The sequence below is a fragment of the Rhopalosiphum maidis genome, chromosome 4 (assembly GCF_003676215.2).
Source record: "Rhopalosiphum maidis isolate BTI-1 chromosome 4, ASM367621v3, whole genome shotgun sequence".
Classification (NCBI taxonomy): Eukaryota; Metazoa; Arthropoda; class Insecta; order Hemiptera; family Aphididae; genus Rhopalosiphum; species Rhopalosiphum maidis.
Genome location: NC_040880.1, coordinates 43733118 through 43753087, shown reverse-complemented (window position 1 = coordinate 43753087; position 19970 = coordinate 43733118). Strand labels below are relative to the sequence as shown.

Sequence of the window (19970 nt, the reverse complement as noted above, 5' to 3'; positions counted from 1 at the left end):
AGAAACTCGTAATAGTTAGTGTATCATTTGCAATGTTTCATACTATATTCTAAAATATCAAATACAATTTGTTTAAAGTAATAATTCTAAATAGATAAATTTAATATAATTTTCAAATTGTATAAGATAATATTATGGTAACTGAAATTTTTATTGACAAAATAGTATCATTAAAATCAATGAATTACATCAAAAGGATAAAAAAAATAATATTTTTATAAATTATTATATAATAATATAATGTATACAACATATATCCAATAATGTATTATTTTGTTTTAGATTATAAAAATGTTATTTTTTTTAAATAAAATTCGATAATTTTATATTTTACTAATATCCTAGTTATTTATTATTTATTTTTTAAAGCCTTAATTTTGTTAAGGTTAGGACTAATATTACTGAACTTAACTAAATTATTATTTACTCGATGGCTGAAGTATTAATTATGTGATAACGATATACGATTTTTAATATTACTTTTAATAGGTAGTTAATGTGTAAGACGAACATCATAATTGATTTTAGTTAACGAATTATGTTTTTTTTTTATTAATTAAGGTTCATTAAAGTGTTAATATTTGATTTTTCTTATATTTTAGTAATTAAATAATTTTTTGTAGTTATTACATAATAGTTATAGTGTATAGAATATAATGTTATAATTTAAACTCTTACCTAAAAATATGAGAAGCTCCAAATTAAAATATAACATTTAAAAAATATTTAAAAATAATTCTAGGAATATTTTATTGAGGGTTTATTTTTAGTTGATACGACTAAACTTTTTTATTAACTTATCATAAATAAAAAAAAATAGAACGGAAACGTTGGGTAATAAAAACCTTGGTAAAAAATTAAATAATTTTTTTTTTTTTTTGAATGATAAAATACGCAATTCTCACTAATAAGCAACACAAAAAAAAAAGTATATTTTAAAAATTCAGTTAAAATACATTTAAACTATTTATCTAATTTTTAATTTTCCCTAAGTCTCTTTGTTATAAATTTTTAGTTTAGTTAAGAAAAAAATTGTGATCTTTAAAAACAGATTTCAAATAAAATTAATCGTTCTCCATAAATTATAGAGATTAATGTATTTTATTTTATATATTATATCGAATAGTATTATAATTAAAACGTTTGTTTAGATTAAATAAATATTTTATTAATATAAATATAATTATGTTATATCAGTTTAGAATGTATGCAATACGTCATAACGTAATGACACTAATTATAGACGTGTATACGTATTTTTTATATCATATTTTAGTACTTTTTATAGTTGTCAAAAATGTTATGATATGTTTAAGTAGATTGGACATTCTATAACACTATTAAACATAATAATAATTCATATAAGTAATGGTTATGAATTTTAATTTGATCATTTGCTGTGAGTATAAATACCATATTTTGTTTTAAATGGAAATCTTTACAATGTGCGCAAATCAACGTATCACGTGCGAATATTCTACTCAGTTGATAGGCCATTAGTACGGAACGATAATATTAATATACGAATTACAAACTTTAAACTATTCTGTACCCGATTAAAACAATCAACTTACAACAACTATGTTAATTGATAGCGATATTTTACGAGTGTTCCTTAGTGTTTATTTACATTATAATAGACATTTGAAAATGGTGGTTACAAATATTCTGGTATTTTGTTTATTTACATTATTTTTTGTTCTTAAAACCCTTCTTTTAATAACGTATTTTTATTTGGGTGTACATTTGAATATTTTGTTCCCCGAAAATCAGTCAAATACGATGAATAATACAACAGTAATTATTAATGCAATATTTCATTGTTTTTTGTTTAAAGTTTACTATTTTTACGCGGGTACCTGTATAATATCATATAGTATAGCAGTCATTTTTATCGTGTACAATATGACACAATTTATTTATATGGAAATTCATACTTTATTATCCAACACCTACGAATAAAATATGTGTAGCACGAATGTGGATTTTTAAATAAATGCAATTTTTTCTATGACTGTGATGGTTTTTTAAAAAAAAAATAAGAACTTCTTTACAGGGTAATAATTTAAATTACTTAATAGAATTAATTGTTATTTTTTACGTATATTCGTTATAATATAAAATACATACAACAAGCAAGGTTTTGATTAAAACGATGTATGTAAATTTCAAAAGATAGTGATCTGTAAATACTACTCATACTTATGCATATTTCATGAATTTATCATAAAAAAATCACATTATAGAAAAAAAGAAAGTGATATAGCAATTGTTTGAGTGGACAAATTTGTTATAGTAATTGAAAGTTAACATTTGTTGAATAATTTTATTATAAAAACAAAACTATTTATTTTTTTTTTTGCGACTATTTTGATATATCTGATTAATATTATACTAACTGTTTTTAAACATAAAGCTAAATTAAACTAATTTTAATATTATTCATAGCTCAAATAAATTATAATAAATTAAGTTTTAGAATAAATTTATTTTTATTGTTTTTAAATATAAAATTAAATGCATATTTTGACATAATTAATGTAAACTGAACCATGAAAAATTTATTGAAATATAAGAATTTTGTAACAGAATGATCGGTGGAATCTAGAAATATAATATACTTTTTTTGATACATAAGAATATGTCTAAAGTGTCGTGATCGAGTGATCTAATTAATAGTTGTATCCCAATTTAATATGTAATTGGATACACATGCAAAAAAAAAATCATTATTTATATATATAAATTGATTTTGTGTATTTATTCTATTTTATTTTGCTGGCTGAACTCACTATACACTAACATTACAATTTGTAATTAGTTATTTACGATAAAATATTATAAATATAGTACAATGTAATCTTAACATAAGCAAAATAAGGATTCATTACTTACAAAATTAGAATTGAATAACTTAATTTAAGGTATACAGAATATAATTGAAAATTGAAAATAAAATAATATTATATACATATACATAATATTATAATAATAATACGAGTATATACCTAATATATTTTTTTTTCGTCCAAGTTTAATAACTATTATTTACATAATATTGAGTGATGTAATTTCTACTAAACGAAAATACCGACTTCATTAAAAATTTGACTGAAATTTGGGTATTTTTACCAATTAATTATTATTGAATTAAAAAAACTATTTTATATAGAGCTTTGTAAAAAATATATTTAGGTAATGATATTTATTTAAAGTTGATAAATATTTTAGAATCTTTTCCCATTGTTCTTGAAAAAATATCAGCTACTATTGGTATAGTGTTTCATTGCACTTAAAGAAATTATCTTAACAAAATAAATATTAAAAATTACCTTTACAAAGTATTATCTTAATCTAATTTTCATTATTTAAAGATGTTACATACAACTTGTTGAGTTCTTCTTTTATCTAAAAATGAGCTTTTAGAATAGGATTATAATAAAAAAAGGCTTTCTTTTGTAAAACTAATTTTTCATGCTTTTCACTTATCTAAAAAATCCTAATTAAGACTTAATATCTTAGGAATATTTAATAATAGCATATAACTTAAATTTTATAAATTCTTTATTCAGAAATTCTAGTATTTTATTAGATTTATTTTCAAATATTTAATATTAAAAAAAAAAAAATAAAAAAAAAATATAAATAGTGTTATTATAACATTATTTTTTTTAATCCAACATTTCTATAGTTTTTTTGAAAATAATATTAAATGTATGCTTCTGGTTATTTCTGATTTTCCTATTGTTCGGTTTTTGTATTTATAAATAATAATATGTATTAACGTTCTTTGGTTATTAAAACGTAAAAATCTTTGTCAATGAATTTCTAAAGTAGTATAAATAAACAACAGCGCAGCTAATAGTTTTTCAAATGTCATTTTTTTTCTTTGTTAAATAATAAATTAATTATTCTAGTCAGATTGAAAATTTGCGTTTATTGTTGACCAGTTTGAGTTGACTATTTTAATCAATTGGTTACTTACAATAGTATTTTACGAATTGCGTACTCTTGTCTCTAGATTTGTTATTTAAGCATATCTAATACTAAGATATTTTATCCCAGTGAAGGTTTATGATAAGACGATTGTAATTTTCGCAAGGGTTTGTTAGGACAGTGACTAATGATGTTAAGGTCTTATATGCGAATTCACTAAATCAACAATAGTTGATACGTGATGTCTTTAATATAAGGATGGAGAGTTAATTAATTATTATTATAATATTATCTATAGAATAATGATTATTCAATAAAATATTATATTTTACACAATGCTTGAAGATGTTATTTGATTGTAGGTACGAAAAGTTCTTATTATTATCATGAATACATATTACGTCAAAGGAATCTTCCTTTGATGAATTTGTATTTTATTACGATACATTTTTGTAATATAACACTATAATCCTATAAATAAAATTATTTTTCTAAGTATTAAATGCATTACAATTATAGAATAGACACTGATGAAATTATACAGTGAATATATGTCTACGATTTACGTCATAAGTAGTTAATAGATTTTTTCTTCTTATTAGGATAAATGTACATAGTTTTTTTTTTTTATTATTATGTATTATTGTTGTATGTATACACTTTATTTATTGTACGTAAAAAGTATTTATCACTGTGGTCTAAGATATTATTAAAAAATATTACCTTTGCCCAATGAAGTTTTAAGATATTTGAAAAACAAAGGAAGTCGCTCTGCTGTATAGTAGGTTTGAGTATACCTCATCATTGAACATGTAACTGTAATGGATAAAATTTAATGGTAAATAATCACATTTGAAAAACGATTCTGAGAGGATACTGTATTTCAGTCCTTATATTCAAGAATATTTTATTATTTATTTATATTGCTATTAGTGATGGAGTAAATTGAATTATTTTTTCTAAATACATCGCTTATATTATATAATATTATATTATTGTTAAATAGGTTTGTGTTAATTTGTGTTATTAGTAAATACCAACGTATACGCGCGTAGGTTTGTATGAATAGGTTTGTGGTATAAACAGTTTGAAAAATGCAAATAATCTTAATATTATGAAAATTTTATTAAAAATATTAATATAAAATATGGGTTTGTTATATAGTATACAATTAAGCTTGACATTTTGGGCGACTAGATTCAAATTATTTACAATTTGATAAATATACAGTTTTATTTAAATATTTAAGTGTGTATGAGTCAGACAGGTCATTCATTCTTAAGTTTTTTTTTTTATAGTTTTCTAGATTATTCTATATAATAATTATTCTTTTGAATATCGTGAAAATATTGCACAAGGGAGAAAAATTTTTCGCATAGAAGGCAATCCGCAATCTATATAATGTTCAATAGTCATATGTTTTGATAGATTGTGACACCGAGTAATCTTTGGTTAAAGAAATAAAGATTTGTTTATTGTCAATAATTAACATTATTAATAGTTAATTTTTGTGACTTAGCTAGAAATGCGATTATTTGTAAAGTTTTTTTCATACGTCTAGATAAACCCGAGAAGTATACGTTTAATTAAGTTAAGAACACTTGATAAAATAAGGTGTATTTAAAAATCCGGGAAAAATGACCTTTTCCGCATCTTTGTAAACTATCTGGTATTATTGTTTATTGCTATAATATTTATATAGCTGATATAGTTTAGATAATAAACTTTCATTATTTTTTAAAAGTAATATTTGTGTGTAAAGTTTTTCGAATTTCAGTGGTGCGTTTGGAACAGTTGTTAATCCTAATACGCGTTCAAATGTTTTCATGTATTATATACAATGTAACAGTGTATATATATGTTGCATGGTGCTAAACAGCTCCAAATTGTATATTATAAAGTTATTTTTTGTTATAAATATACCTAAATAACATATTTAACAAAAAAAAAATATGACTTAAAACTGTATTAGTTATAACGTACGTAAGTTAGCTTTACTATCTAGCTGTATTATAAACTAGAATCCTTTTATCTATCTATAAATGATTTTAAAAAATCATCAAAATCTCTTTATCTTGATTGATATTTAATATGTTAAGTTATTATTTTTTATAAACCAAAATTATGTATGTATTTATTTATTTATAATATCAATATTATTTGTAATTTTTTTGTTGTTTTCGTCATATTTTTAAAAACTAAATATTATATTTTTAACAAACTGCCGCGATAGAGACACCAACTTAAAAAAAACAACAACAAATATAAATGATATTGGTTTTGGTACATTATAAAGAATAGTGTGTTCATATTTTATTTCACGGTTAAGTACTCTGCACTATAAAAATGATAAAAAATATTACGAAAGATACTAAATGAACCGTTAAGTCTGTCTGTATTTCAGTTAGACGATCGTCTCACATTTTATCCGGAAGTATATCCTGTGTTTGTCTGTTCGGTACTGTTTACTCATACACATATTATGGTCAAATCAATCGGATATCTAGTTTTAGATACCTACCTTAGTTTACACAGTTCAAAGTGTCGGAAAAAAAAATATATCGAAAATAGGATTGCAATAGTTAAGCATTCTCCTCGAAATGATTTATGTTGTACTACTTTACTTGCCAATATTTTTATAAAAATATTCTGCTTCAACATAAAATCAAAAATATAATTTTATTTTCAAAAAAAAATAATAATAGTGATTCCTCCTATGAATATAAGTGTCAAAAATTAAGGTATCACCTACAAAGTATTAGAATTGTATATGTTTTTATTTTTCTAAAAAATATAATCGTTTTTGAAATAATGACTGTTCAATCTTGAAGTTATCATTGTGATTAGTCTATATTTTGACTAACATTGATTGAATATTATTATTATATATGTCACTTAAGATTTAATATTATTTATAACTTTCATCATTTAAAACTTTTGGTACATTACCTTATTAAAGCAATTATAATTAAACTAATATGTAAACTACGAAACTGTGATGTAATATTTTATTTATAAGTTAAAATAGATCAAAAATGCTATTGTACTATTTTCTAAATTACTTATTACTTAAATAAATAATATTTAACATCATTATTATAGATTTAATACAATTTCACAAAATTATTTATACTACGGTGATCGATGAAATATGTATAATTGGTATGAGGTTGTTGCACTACTATTCAGTAAATTGTAATATTTTTCTTTTACTGTTATACACTTTAATACATAATAATAATTAATAATATTTAATATTAATATGTATAAATATATTATTGTACTAGGGATTTAAAATTCGTGGAATATGATGATGTATTATTGATATTTAACCCATAATAGTTGCATAGTGAAGTATGTACAGTTTTGAGAAAAATATCACGTTATGTTTCATACTCACTAAATCCACTAATACCATATTTATATCCGTATTTAATAAATAAATAAACTATACATTTTCATATATTTATTACCCGCCTACATTAAAGTTATATTTGCTTCATTAAGTTATAAATATTTTTAATAACTTATTTAATAATTATTACATTATTCAAAGATGATTTTAAAGCTATTTTTATATTGAATATAACATAGTTAAATTGTAAATACTCAATTGGCTACATACAATTAAGTTCTTGGTTGTGCTCAAAAAAAAAAAAAAAAAATCGGACGACAACTTCAAAAAAACATAGTCACCACAGTACTGGTTAATAATAACGGTGTAATAATATAATACATTATAATTTAAATAGTAATATTCACGAAGTTCTTACTTTTGAATTTGATACACTTTTTATAAATTTCAAACGGAATAATAGATAGTAATGATATAAAAAATATGTAGATTGATTGAAACTTTGAATGATTCCTAATTCTATGATTATTATTCAATAATTAATTTTTGCTACAAAGACCATATTATTTATATACATAGAACTAATTATTTACAAATGTGTTTTAATAGTTTTTATACAACTATACAAAGGGAGTAATAGTTTATTATTTTTTTTAATTTAGTTGACTAAATATAAAAGACTACGATTTAGTCTTAATTGTATTATTCTATTTGTGAGAAATAATGTGTTCATTGTGTTCAATCCGGTCTTGTGTATATTTATTTACCAAATTCTGAAATTGAGTGGTTTATTATCTCTTCATGTAGTTTATCCATATCACGAACAAAACCAAATTCAATAGGAACAATATATGATTTAGTTTTACATTTTATTATTTAAAACTTTTTTTATGAATTTTAAATATAATGGTTTAAATTAAGGATTAGGAAAAAATATCGAACAATGTTTATTTGTCATATTTATGAAAACAAATGTATAAAAAGAATAATATTTTTAACGCAATTATCAATTCTTAGTTTTTTTTAATTATTATTAGTTTTTAACTGAAAGTTATTGTAGTAAAATACCTAATTAGTTATATCAAAAATTAATTTTATTATAACACGGATCATATTATTTTAATGAATTAGGTTTTGTTTACTTCCAATAATATGGATATCCGCCATTATCACCAGTTATCATTTTTCCTATCCAAGATTAGTATCAATAAGTTTATTTGTAAAAATGTTTTCTATATCTGATAAAACAGTATAATAGGCTTATCTATATATAAAAATTATAATTATATACATATACAAATTTTCCATATCTTTATTTACTATTTAATATTATTGCTTACTGCTGTATTGTTAATTTAATTGTTATTGTTAAGATTATAGACTTACATTAATATTAAATGTATTTATTAAACCTTCTTAATACAATTAATGTGTTGTGATTTAACGTTTGAAGTCATATTAATCCTACGATTTTAAATGTTGAAAAGTAGATATATATTTGAATCATATACTGCTTTAAATGATATTGTCTTTGTCGTTTTAAAAATTATTACATTAAAATAAATTACCTATTTTAATCCCTGTATATTGTTACTGTTTCTAAACTATGTAGTAGTGTGATATTTACGAAATGTAAATGTGAGCTTATGTATTTAGTGGAAGTTATATTTATAATCTATATATAATATTTGCTTACCAAAGGGACAACTACTATTGGATGAATATCATAAACTGTTTAATTATTAGGACCTTTGAATTGCACTATAGTACGTACCTAATGTTATATTAGTATGCATTAACTAAAGACCTTCTGTGAGTTGTAATGAGTTAATTATAATAAGTAAATCTGATATCAAATCGATGGTTTATTAATATCCAAATATCGTTATATGTTGTTTATAATTAATCAAACTAAGTCTTATAACCCATATCATATCAAATATAATAGTAGGCATACCATTAGAGCAGAGCTAAATAGATATATAGATTGATAGAGAGAAAGTTATATAACAATTAAACAATATTGCCACAAAATTATCAATAGATTGTTGTCATATGATTTTATAATTAAATTATTAAACAATTATATATAATTATTTAGTTTAAAAAAAATATATTCCATTCAATATTTTTTTTTACAAAAACTAAAATATTATATTATGATTAAAAATGATAAGGCAATGAAGATTACTATATAAGAATTTATCCTTTGTAAATATTATATTTTAGTTTTTATAAAGGCATCTAAATAATTGGCATAGTTTGAATATTATAATTTGTAAACCGCGAATACTTTATATTTATTAAAACTAAATTTCTCGTCAAAGAAAAGTTTATTATGTTTTATAATATTTAATATCAGTTTGATTCATGATTTCCAGTTAAGTATAAAACGTGAATAAATGTAATGCTTTTACAATGAATTGAACATTGGGTTATCTTTTCAAAAAAAACCCTTTTGAGGAATATAGTTTATAAAATTAAAAATAATATACATTTTTAAAATACATAACTTAAAATTTAACTGATACATTACTGTAAGATACTAAAAATTAGGTTATTTTTTTTAAAACTTTAACAATTTGTTTTTTCAAATAATTAATTCCAATTATAAGACATTTATAATATTTTTGTTAACGTGGGGAGTAAATAAAAAAAAAATAACAATGTATATTTAATTTTAAAATATGATAAAGAAAGTGTTTATGTATTATATTTTGTATAAGCTAATTTATATTTTTATATTTTTTTTTCATTTTCAACACTATCCTTTAAAGTGTTGTCATGCAAACACACTTGTTTCCGCTACATAATTTAATGAGAAATATAATATGTACGAATATATGCTATTACCGGTACTCATTGTTGGCTGTGTTCATTGAAGTGATATTCGTAAATATTCCTTGAATAAGTTAAATGATAGTTTAATAGTTGTAAAAATAAAAAAACTATTTTTAATTGAGCAAGAATAAATGAGAAAGAATATAATTGGATTTTGTCGATACTAATATTTACGTACACGTGTTTGTAAAGTGGCATTTTGATACTTATGATTTTCGAATTGTCTGATAATGGAAGAGTGAACGTAATGAAATTTGTTCTTTTTTCCGGAAGTGATTTTATACTTATAAACACAAAACATAGATACACATATAAGTACACATACACACAAACACATACTCAAGTTTTTGTTTCAATTAAAATGTTACGCCTTCGAACAATAAATCTGAGTTAATTGCTTCCTTTTGTAAGGCCGTTACTCCTATAGCCACCACTGCCGTTGCTGACGATTTCGTTTGGAGAGTCCATTTACAATCTGAAACAATAGAAAATAAGAGGGGATAGAGAAAGGGAGAAAGTGAAATAGCGAATGAGCGGTAGCCGACAGTGTAAAGTTTTCGATAAGTTCTGAGCTGGGTTTCAAAAATGTCTGACATTCTCTCGACCATCCATACAGCTTTACTTTACCTCCACCGAACCACTATCGGTAACTGGAACAGGGTAGAGGTAACAACACCCGTTGCCCATGGTTCGCCACCATTGTAATATTTATTATTTGGACTCCGGAGCCAAGAACCGTAATAATAAATGGTTTTTCTGCCGTCCTACATTTACTTGGCAACCGGGAAAGATAAAGTTTGTTTTTCTTCCTTCCAGTACTATCCGACCATTACCTATATGCCACTATAATCCTGGTTAGTCACACCGTCACCGGTGAAAATGTTTATTATTCTAACGTGTAAATTTTCAAGTTTCATTACCGTGTATTGTGGGAAATATTAAGACACCACGCGTCACTAGATCCCGTAGCCTGGAGGGTTTTGATCTTTACAAAATGCAGATAAATACTTATTTGTATAGTGCAATTATAAGCGGCAAACACTATGGCATAATTCGTATTTTATTGCTTCAACTTACCTAATGTACATATAAACTCATAATTCACAAAATTATATTATTTGTTTTCAATAATTTAATACTATTATAATATGATAAACTTAATTCAAGAATATTTAATTGACATTTTAAAATAATAGGTTTATTCATCACCAATTTTCAATTTGAAAAACATATATTTTACTCCAGGTCGTGAAGTTGTTGATTAATTGCATAAGTATTTATGATACAATTTTATCATAATTCTTACTCATTTTATTATTGTTAATATTGAAAGTATGAAACTGCAAAATAATAATTAAAAATAACAATTTTATTATTCAATGTACTAATATTAAAAATAAAATTATTTTTATTCATTTTCAGAAAAATGTTTTGACCATAATAATTCCTTTGAATTGAAGAATTAACATACTTTTCTTTGGGGTAAGTCATATGAATTATAATTACTATAGTTTAGTTTAGTAGAGGGAAAATTTATGTATCAAACTAAGTGGAACTAAGTAATTCAATTTAATAAATAAAACGTACATTATTAATTTATAATGTATTAATACTATTAAGGTGAATTAAAAATATAAATTGTAACATTTGTGGTCACAAAGATGAGTAAAAAAAAATATATATTTTAAATGAAAATTCGTTCTTTATTTTCAAATGAAAAATATTATGATTGATTACATTTTTTCAACTGGGAAACCTTATCGTTTACCACGTTAACGTTTTATGTCAACCTACTTCAACCTTTAAAAATTGATAATTTTTTTCACGGTTATAGTCTAAAAGATTTTTAAATTAATTTATAAAAAATAAAACAAAAAACATTCTTAATCTTGTAATAATTATTAAATTTATTTTAAAACTTTGATACTGTGAATAAAAATAAAAATATATCATAATATAAGCATTAAAAATTCTAAATTATAACTTTTGTTGAAAGTACAAGTTTTACGTTTTAGTTGTTTTCCGCACGAGATTTTGTTGTTATTTTTCTCCAAAATTGTATAAAATGTTTAAAGTAGTTAATATTATACTGTATAAAACTTTATTGTGGAAAAATGTTATATATTAGGTAAAACATTATATAAAGCAATTTCTTTTTATAGTTATATATGCTTTTTGAACAGAGATCTGTTTCAGAACTATTTCCCTAGGTTATAAAAGTGTAAATTACAATGGTACCTTAAAAAATGTATATATATATAAAAAATTATAACTATTTATTGCATAACTATCATTATTTGTGCAACATAAATTACGAATTTACTTGAATTAAACAAACAATTCATGAATATTAAAAATAAACATAAATTAACTAAAATTGTATAGATTGAATGTCTGTTTATAAAAACAAATGCTATATATTTTTATCATATAAAATTAAAAAATGTGAGTCAATTTTCTTTAAAACGAGCTAGTACTATAAATTATAAACCTATTATTTTTTTTTTCAAAATCTATTAAATTAAATAAACAAAACACTTTTATAAAACTTATCACATTAACAACAAATTATGCTGCGGAGTTTAAGTAAAATTATTTATGAATATAATTATACTTGTTTTATTTTCATTTTTAGAAAAATGTACTTATCTCAAACTTGAGACACCAATAATCAATTTTAGTTATAAGTTATTATACAGTATGTTAGTATGCATACATTATTCACTTATGGTAGTTAATTTGTATATGATGTCATATTTAAAATTGTATCATGTTGTTATTAAATTATGAATTTATCCCAATTATAATAATAATTTACGAACGTACCCTACGTGTACGCTGTACATGACGATGAGCGTTGCGGTATACCTACTAAGAGGCCAATCGCAAAATTATCTTACAATCAATAATTAACGTCTAGCTGAAATATTCGAAGTAGCCGCATTTGTCTTCAAACCTCGAGTTGTCACCTTCCCATTTTATTTATGGGCATTTTCTGTCAAGCTCTTGTGCTAATGGTCGTTTGACTATTTATTTCGACCATACTTAATCAATTTGTTTTGGCTAAATTATCAGTTGACAGCTATACAATACGAGTGCATTAATACAAGTGCGATTGTATTAAATCATGCTCGGTATCGTATGAGAATTTATAGATAAATACAATTATTTCAATAATTATATTAATCGATAATAAATTTGACAAAATATTTGTTTAATTAGATGCATTAGTTAAATTACAATTTTCTATAAAAAAAAAATTAACTCATACAATGTTATCTATGATGGTTAATTGTTTTTGTAACATAAATATAAATATAAAATAGGTACTGTGAAAATTTTAAAAAACTATGTACTCGTATAATAAAATTTTAGATAAAAATTATTAATAAAGTTAAAATTTTATCACGAAAAATAAATTAAAGATTATATTTATGTATAATGAACATGTATATATAGCTACTTATAGATATTTTTAGTTAAGTTAAATTTATAGAGAGAAATTAGTAATTTGACGTTGACCGTAATTACCACGTTCGACTACTTGGTAAACATTTTAAAGGTATCTTCAGTCTTACTTTCATACTTATCATACTTTTAAGATACAATTTATTTTTTAGTACAAAATCAAGTTTTAATTTATACGATTTTAGTGAATAGTAAAATTAATGATATTGTTAAAAAATTAAAAGAAAACAGAGGTGATACCTGATTATTTTAATGAAACATATTTATTTTATGCTAGAACACGTTTGATTACGTTTGAAAGCTTTTAGTTTTATGTGACATCGACAAACTTTTTCGCGTATACATAATATACTCTTCACTACACACTTTTGACGTTAATACTTATAAATAATGATTATTAAAGTAAACTTATGATTTTCTAATAATTTGATAATTTCTTACTGAAAATTTTTTTTTAACTATGATTTTACTTACAGTTGAAATTCTAATAGTTGTATAAAGAAAAAAATTAAATTTCAAAATACTAATTGGCTTCTATTTTTATATACAATTATTATAAATATAAATGTTGTTTTATCTCTTACGGTTAACAATTAATTAAATGTATGTAATTCAAATATTACTGTAATAGCTTCTTACAGATAATATTTGGTTAATTTATATTTAGATACAATTTAGTTTAACATATTATTTTTTAAATGTTATTTTTGTATTATAGTGACACTCTATTAAAATATTTCATACTCTACAAAACACGCAATATAAAAAATAAGAATACTGGGTAATATTTAATTTTAATTGGTAATATAAAACTAAAAATAACAAAGAAATAATATAACATAAAAAATAACGAAAAATGTTGGTTAACAGATAATACTTATTTTGAATTATCATAGAAATTGTATCAAATACCTATTATTTTTTATAAATTATATCAAAAGTTTTTGTACATTTTGTTTAATTTACTATACTTGAACTTATCTAGCAACACACTGGTTAATAAACACTGTACTAAAGAATATAATTTTATTTTTTACGTATTTGATTTTTGTTTTTGTTTCCCTATTTACTGTTAAATTATATTTTACAATTCATAATAGTCAATTATTGTAATTGTATTAGTTATAAATAACAATATGACTAATGACTACAAAGTGAATCCAAATAACTTATTAGAATTAAATTTTGTTTATTGCGGATATTTTTAAAATTAGAAAATTAATTTATATTAGAGGTACCTTAATATTTTTTCTTTTTTTCAGTTTAAAAATATGTTTTTCAGGATTATGTAATATTTTAGAGATATTTATAATATCACTCAAAGACTTGAGTTTTTGAAATATGAACCTTAAATACTTGTTTTTAAGTATTTCATTTATTAATAATATGGTTTACTTTTTATACGCTTTATTGGTTGATTTTCGATGTGATAATCTTGTATAAACATTATTTTAAAGAAATTTATTGAAAAAAAAGTGAATAAAAGTATTTTGATTTAAAATTTTTACATTTTATGTATTATATATTTGTATGAGATTTAGGTTTATTAAGACAATTGTGATATAAAACTCATCTAAAATAAATATAAATGTATAATGCATATAATTAATATAAAAATTAAAATAACAGTAAAAGTTAATTTATCATAATATATTTAAGTGGTATAATATAAAAGTCAAATATGTAATACCAACCAAAGTAACTTTATTAATTTAAACATATTTAGATGCATGAGTCAAAAATAAAATATCACATATATACTATCAGATCTTAATTATTAAAATGTGTGATATTATAATATAATAATACCTATTAGGAAAGTTCTTAAACATCTTAAAAACTATAAAATATAATATTATTAAAGTGGCATTTGTATATATATATAAAGGTTGTTATCGAATCATATAAAATATAATAAGACACGGCTATACCATTATTATAGTTTCCATGACATTCGCGAAATCAAGTTTTTATGTTCTACACTCCATAATCAAAACGTTGAGCACGTACAATGATACGTTTGACTCGATCAGCAATCAAATAGGATTTCCTTATCCAACGGTTGACGCTGTTGGACCTTATATGATGAAACGACATATATCCCTTTGGTCCTTTGGACATAAAGACTTAATAACTTGTGGGTTACAAACATATATTTTTTTTCGAGATAATAGCCTTCAAATGCGTCTAAATCCTAAAAGCACCACTTCGATCACCCTTTTCTCCTACCATTCAGTAAGCACGGCTTCTTTTGCAGTGAGCGTTTTATTTGTCCTGAATAGCCAATTTTTAGCCCTAACACAAACGGCCTACAAAATGGAAACAGTGCATTATATATGGACAGAGAACGGCAGGGGTCGCTTAAAATAGCAATGGAAGATTTTTCTTGAGCAAAAATAGGGTCATCAATCATGTGTCGACATCGCCCAATGTTCCAATGCTTAGATTTAGGTGTATCGATTAAACGTTAGTGAAAACAAATGTATGTTTGTTTATAATATATACGAAAAACCAGCAGTTTTAATTAATTTATATAGTTATCATTGGTTTACTGCTGAACGATCATTCTGTAAGATGCGAGGAACATTATGTTAAATAATTTATTGACTATTGAGACATTGTTCTATTTAGGCAATGATTCATTAATGATTAGCTTAATTTTTTCTTTTAATAATAAATTTATTCAATTTGTGGATTTTTGAATTTTTTTGTAAAATGAAAACACAAAAAATATTAAGATATGCTGTGATATTTAAGTAACATTCTGTGGAAATATCGACTTATTTTTTCCAATCGCACTTTTTTCGTGTTAATCGGTAAGCAATTGGATTTTCGAGAATGTTGATGTATCTATATTAAGATTTAAATAAGCAGTTCTTAAGTTTTGTTGTGTAAGTTTTTTGTGTGCTAGGGTTTAATGGGTCTTTGATAATAGATCTTAGAGTTATGTAGGCTTTAATTATTTGAAAATTATAGTACAGTAAAATCTTGATAAGACGGAACTTCGGTAAAACGGAAACTCTGGTAATACGGAAAAATTGCATGGTCCCAAGCGATTCCGTCTTATCGAGATTTTACTGTAGTACCTAAATTATTAATATTAATTAATCTACTCATTGTTTTTATTATTAGTATGTTCAATTTAATGATTTAGAAACTATTTGTTCGAATTTTGATTTCAATACATTATAATTTTTAAAGACATAACTTATTTATTTGAAAACATAGGCTTAAAGTAGCTATTTATACTCAGAAATTTGAGTTTGTATAAATTTGTCATTAAAGGAAAACATTATGGCGAGTAAGCTTGGTAAATCAACCTGTTAAGTTATATTGTGCAGAGATTATTTTATTATTTTCCTGAACAAACAATTTTGTTCAAAAATTGTTAAATTAGGAAACAACATTCTTTATAATTTTTAGTCCATTTCACGTCTAGTGTTAATTTATATACCTCTACACACACACACACACACACACACACACACACACACACACACACACACACACACACACACACACACACGTGAACACGCAAACATACCACCTCTTGATTTATGAGCACAAGATAACCGTTTGCACCTCAGTCAAGATTGCGTAATATTTATATATATACGAATTTAGTTCCAAGAGGTTTAATTGAAAAAGTTCACAAAAAATTCGGACAACGGGTTTGTGATTCATTTAAATCATCATATGAACAAACTGACTGAGATTCATACTGGTGAACACACGCAGTTGTTCCAAAATATGATAGGGTATTGGATAGTGATAAAGTAAACAATAACGTATCTCAACTATTGTGCTTTAGAAATCTTTTTTCGAATAGACACTCGAAAAGGAAGCGTCGTATTGTATTATTATGCATTCATACTTTGAGTTCAGTAAAAAAAAAAAAAAAAAAAAATACAACTCGTGAATACCAATGACTTGAATAAAATAGGACCAACAAAGTCCCATGACAATTAACTTATCTTTATACCTTTCGTTTTATTATACGCCCACTGCACAACGCTCTAATAATAGAATGTAGTTTTTCATCTATACTCAAGGATGAAAGATTGCACGGATAATAGTTAAATGCCGATTTTTTACGTTTTCGTTAACAAGCTTATAAGATAGTGTTATTTGTTATAACTTGTAATTTAAAATTATATTCAATTAAAAAATATTACAATTATAATGTGAGTAATATCAGTGGTCAATTTATTTACATTATATTAATTTTTTTAGTTGATTTTTAATAAATATTTTTCTTATTGTGTCAAAAACATTGTGGGAGAAGAGATGATATCCTTCTACTACTAAAATGTATTAATAATTAGTATATGGGTGTAGGGCAGGGGTGGCTAAACGGTCGATCGCGGACAATTTCAAATTCGATCATGTTAGAATTTATTTTATAATACTTGTATGTTTATATACACTATGCAAGTATGTTTCTAAATAATTATAGTTATTCAATAATAAAATTTTTTTTTATGGAAGTCGGTTCTCATAGTTGAAGTATATTGTGACCAAAAAAAATTTGACCACCCCTGGTATAGGGTATATGTAGTTTTTAAATAATATAAATTTCAATAATAATTAAATGTATTGATATAGCAATCTTGAAGATTTATAGTTTTGTAAAATTAATGAAAATATTTGGAATTTGTACTATCAATATTAATATAATATTTACCATATTATTATGATGTACCTATATAACTTCAAATGTATGTATGTATGTCCTGTAGCATTTAAATATTTGACGACTAATAATTGTTAAATATAATATTTAAGTTTAATAGTAATAAAAAAAATATATTGAACTATATAGATTAAAATATATAAGATAAAAATGATATATGTAACACAACTATAGAATTTAAAGGGATGTAACTGCCCCCGTTACTTACAAGTTTGTGTAATATAGTAATTAATCTTATTTTTTCGAATTTTTAAGAATCTTTAAAGGAGCTTACATGCAAGTAATCAGTTTTTTGTCTAATAAACTATAATCATGTTATTGAAATTTATTAGAAATTATTAAATACATTTATAAATAAAAAATCTTTATAAGCATTTAATAGCATTTATTTTTTTTTTAGTTAAGCATTTTTTATAATTATATAAAACATTATTTCAGATATTATAATTTAAAAGATATTGTATTTAAATATTATAATAATATACCATCTGCTCTAATTTTATTTTTAGTTTTATAAACAAATTCTACCCAATACGTAAGATTATTATTATTATTATTATTATTATTATTATTATGATATACTATTATTGTTGTCGCTTCATCAACAAAATTAAATCATTAGTTGGAATAAAGTTGAAACTCATAGTTGTATACTTACTTAATTAAAATCAAGAATAAATTAAAATAAGTTTTGTTACGTTAAATGTATGCAAGAACTATTTCGTTATTCTTCTAGACAAATTTCGATGTCAATATAAAGTAAAAAAGTGAAAATTCATATTTTATTTAATATCTTAATATCTAAGAACCTAAATCAAATAATGTGAGTCAACAACGATGACGTATCTTAAAATACCTTCTCAACTTATATTCAATAAATAGAGCTTTTTTCCCCAATTAAATGGTCCATAATATCTTAAAATGTATGTTAAATATGAATATTATCTTATATCATTTACGTAAATATCCCTATAAAAAATGTTATTTATTGTATATGTTTAACAAAAAAATATAAGAAGGTATCTAAATCCTAACAGTATTTCTAGTACATATATTTATATATAACAAACAACATACATTTTATAGCGTATCCGTTTTTCTTGTTATATTCAAACCTATTTGAGCAGAAACATTTTTCATCAATCTCTAAAAGACTTTTTAACTCTAATAAAAAAGATAAGACCAATATCATACATTTTAAAGTTTTTAAATAAGATAGTTTTAATATTGACTTTCTATTTACAAGTAATTATAATTTACTTTCTTCAAAGTGTTGTATTGGAATCGTTTTACTTCACTTTTTATTATTCTAGGCAAAGAAAAAAAATACATAAAGCCAATACAATAATTAAATTTATTCTTAGAAATGTAGTATAATATAATATGATATTGTCAAAAGATTTTGAATATTTATATATATAAAAAAAAAATGTTAGGTATGCTCTAGTTATTAAAAGTTTTCATAGCTTTTTTAATCCTAGTATTTTATAACAAATATTTTATAGACATTTTAAATATATTATTTTGTAATCTTTTATAAAAAAAAAAATATTTTTTTAGTTTAAATTATTTAGCACAGAATTTAATATTCTATCTTTTTCTTTTTTGATATGATATTATTACTGTAGGTCTTAGAAATCCTTTGAAACAAGAGAAATTCTGAAATAATTTTAGGCC

The 19970-nt window shown here is 22.8% G+C and overlaps 1 protein-coding gene across 1 annotated transcript in view; it reads left to right on the top strand.

Moving 5' to 3' along the window:
• LOC113558654 (glutamate receptor ionotropic, NMDA 2B) overlaps positions 1-19970 on the top strand; it is a 266124-nt gene that overhangs the window by 50870 nt on the left and 195284 nt on the right. Inside the window, exon 3 of the mRNA XM_026964146.1 lies at positions 11555-11614. The gene's annotated coding sequence lies outside the window, so the exon portion shown is untranslated. The remainder of the gene's footprint in view (positions 1-11554; positions 11615-19970) is intronic.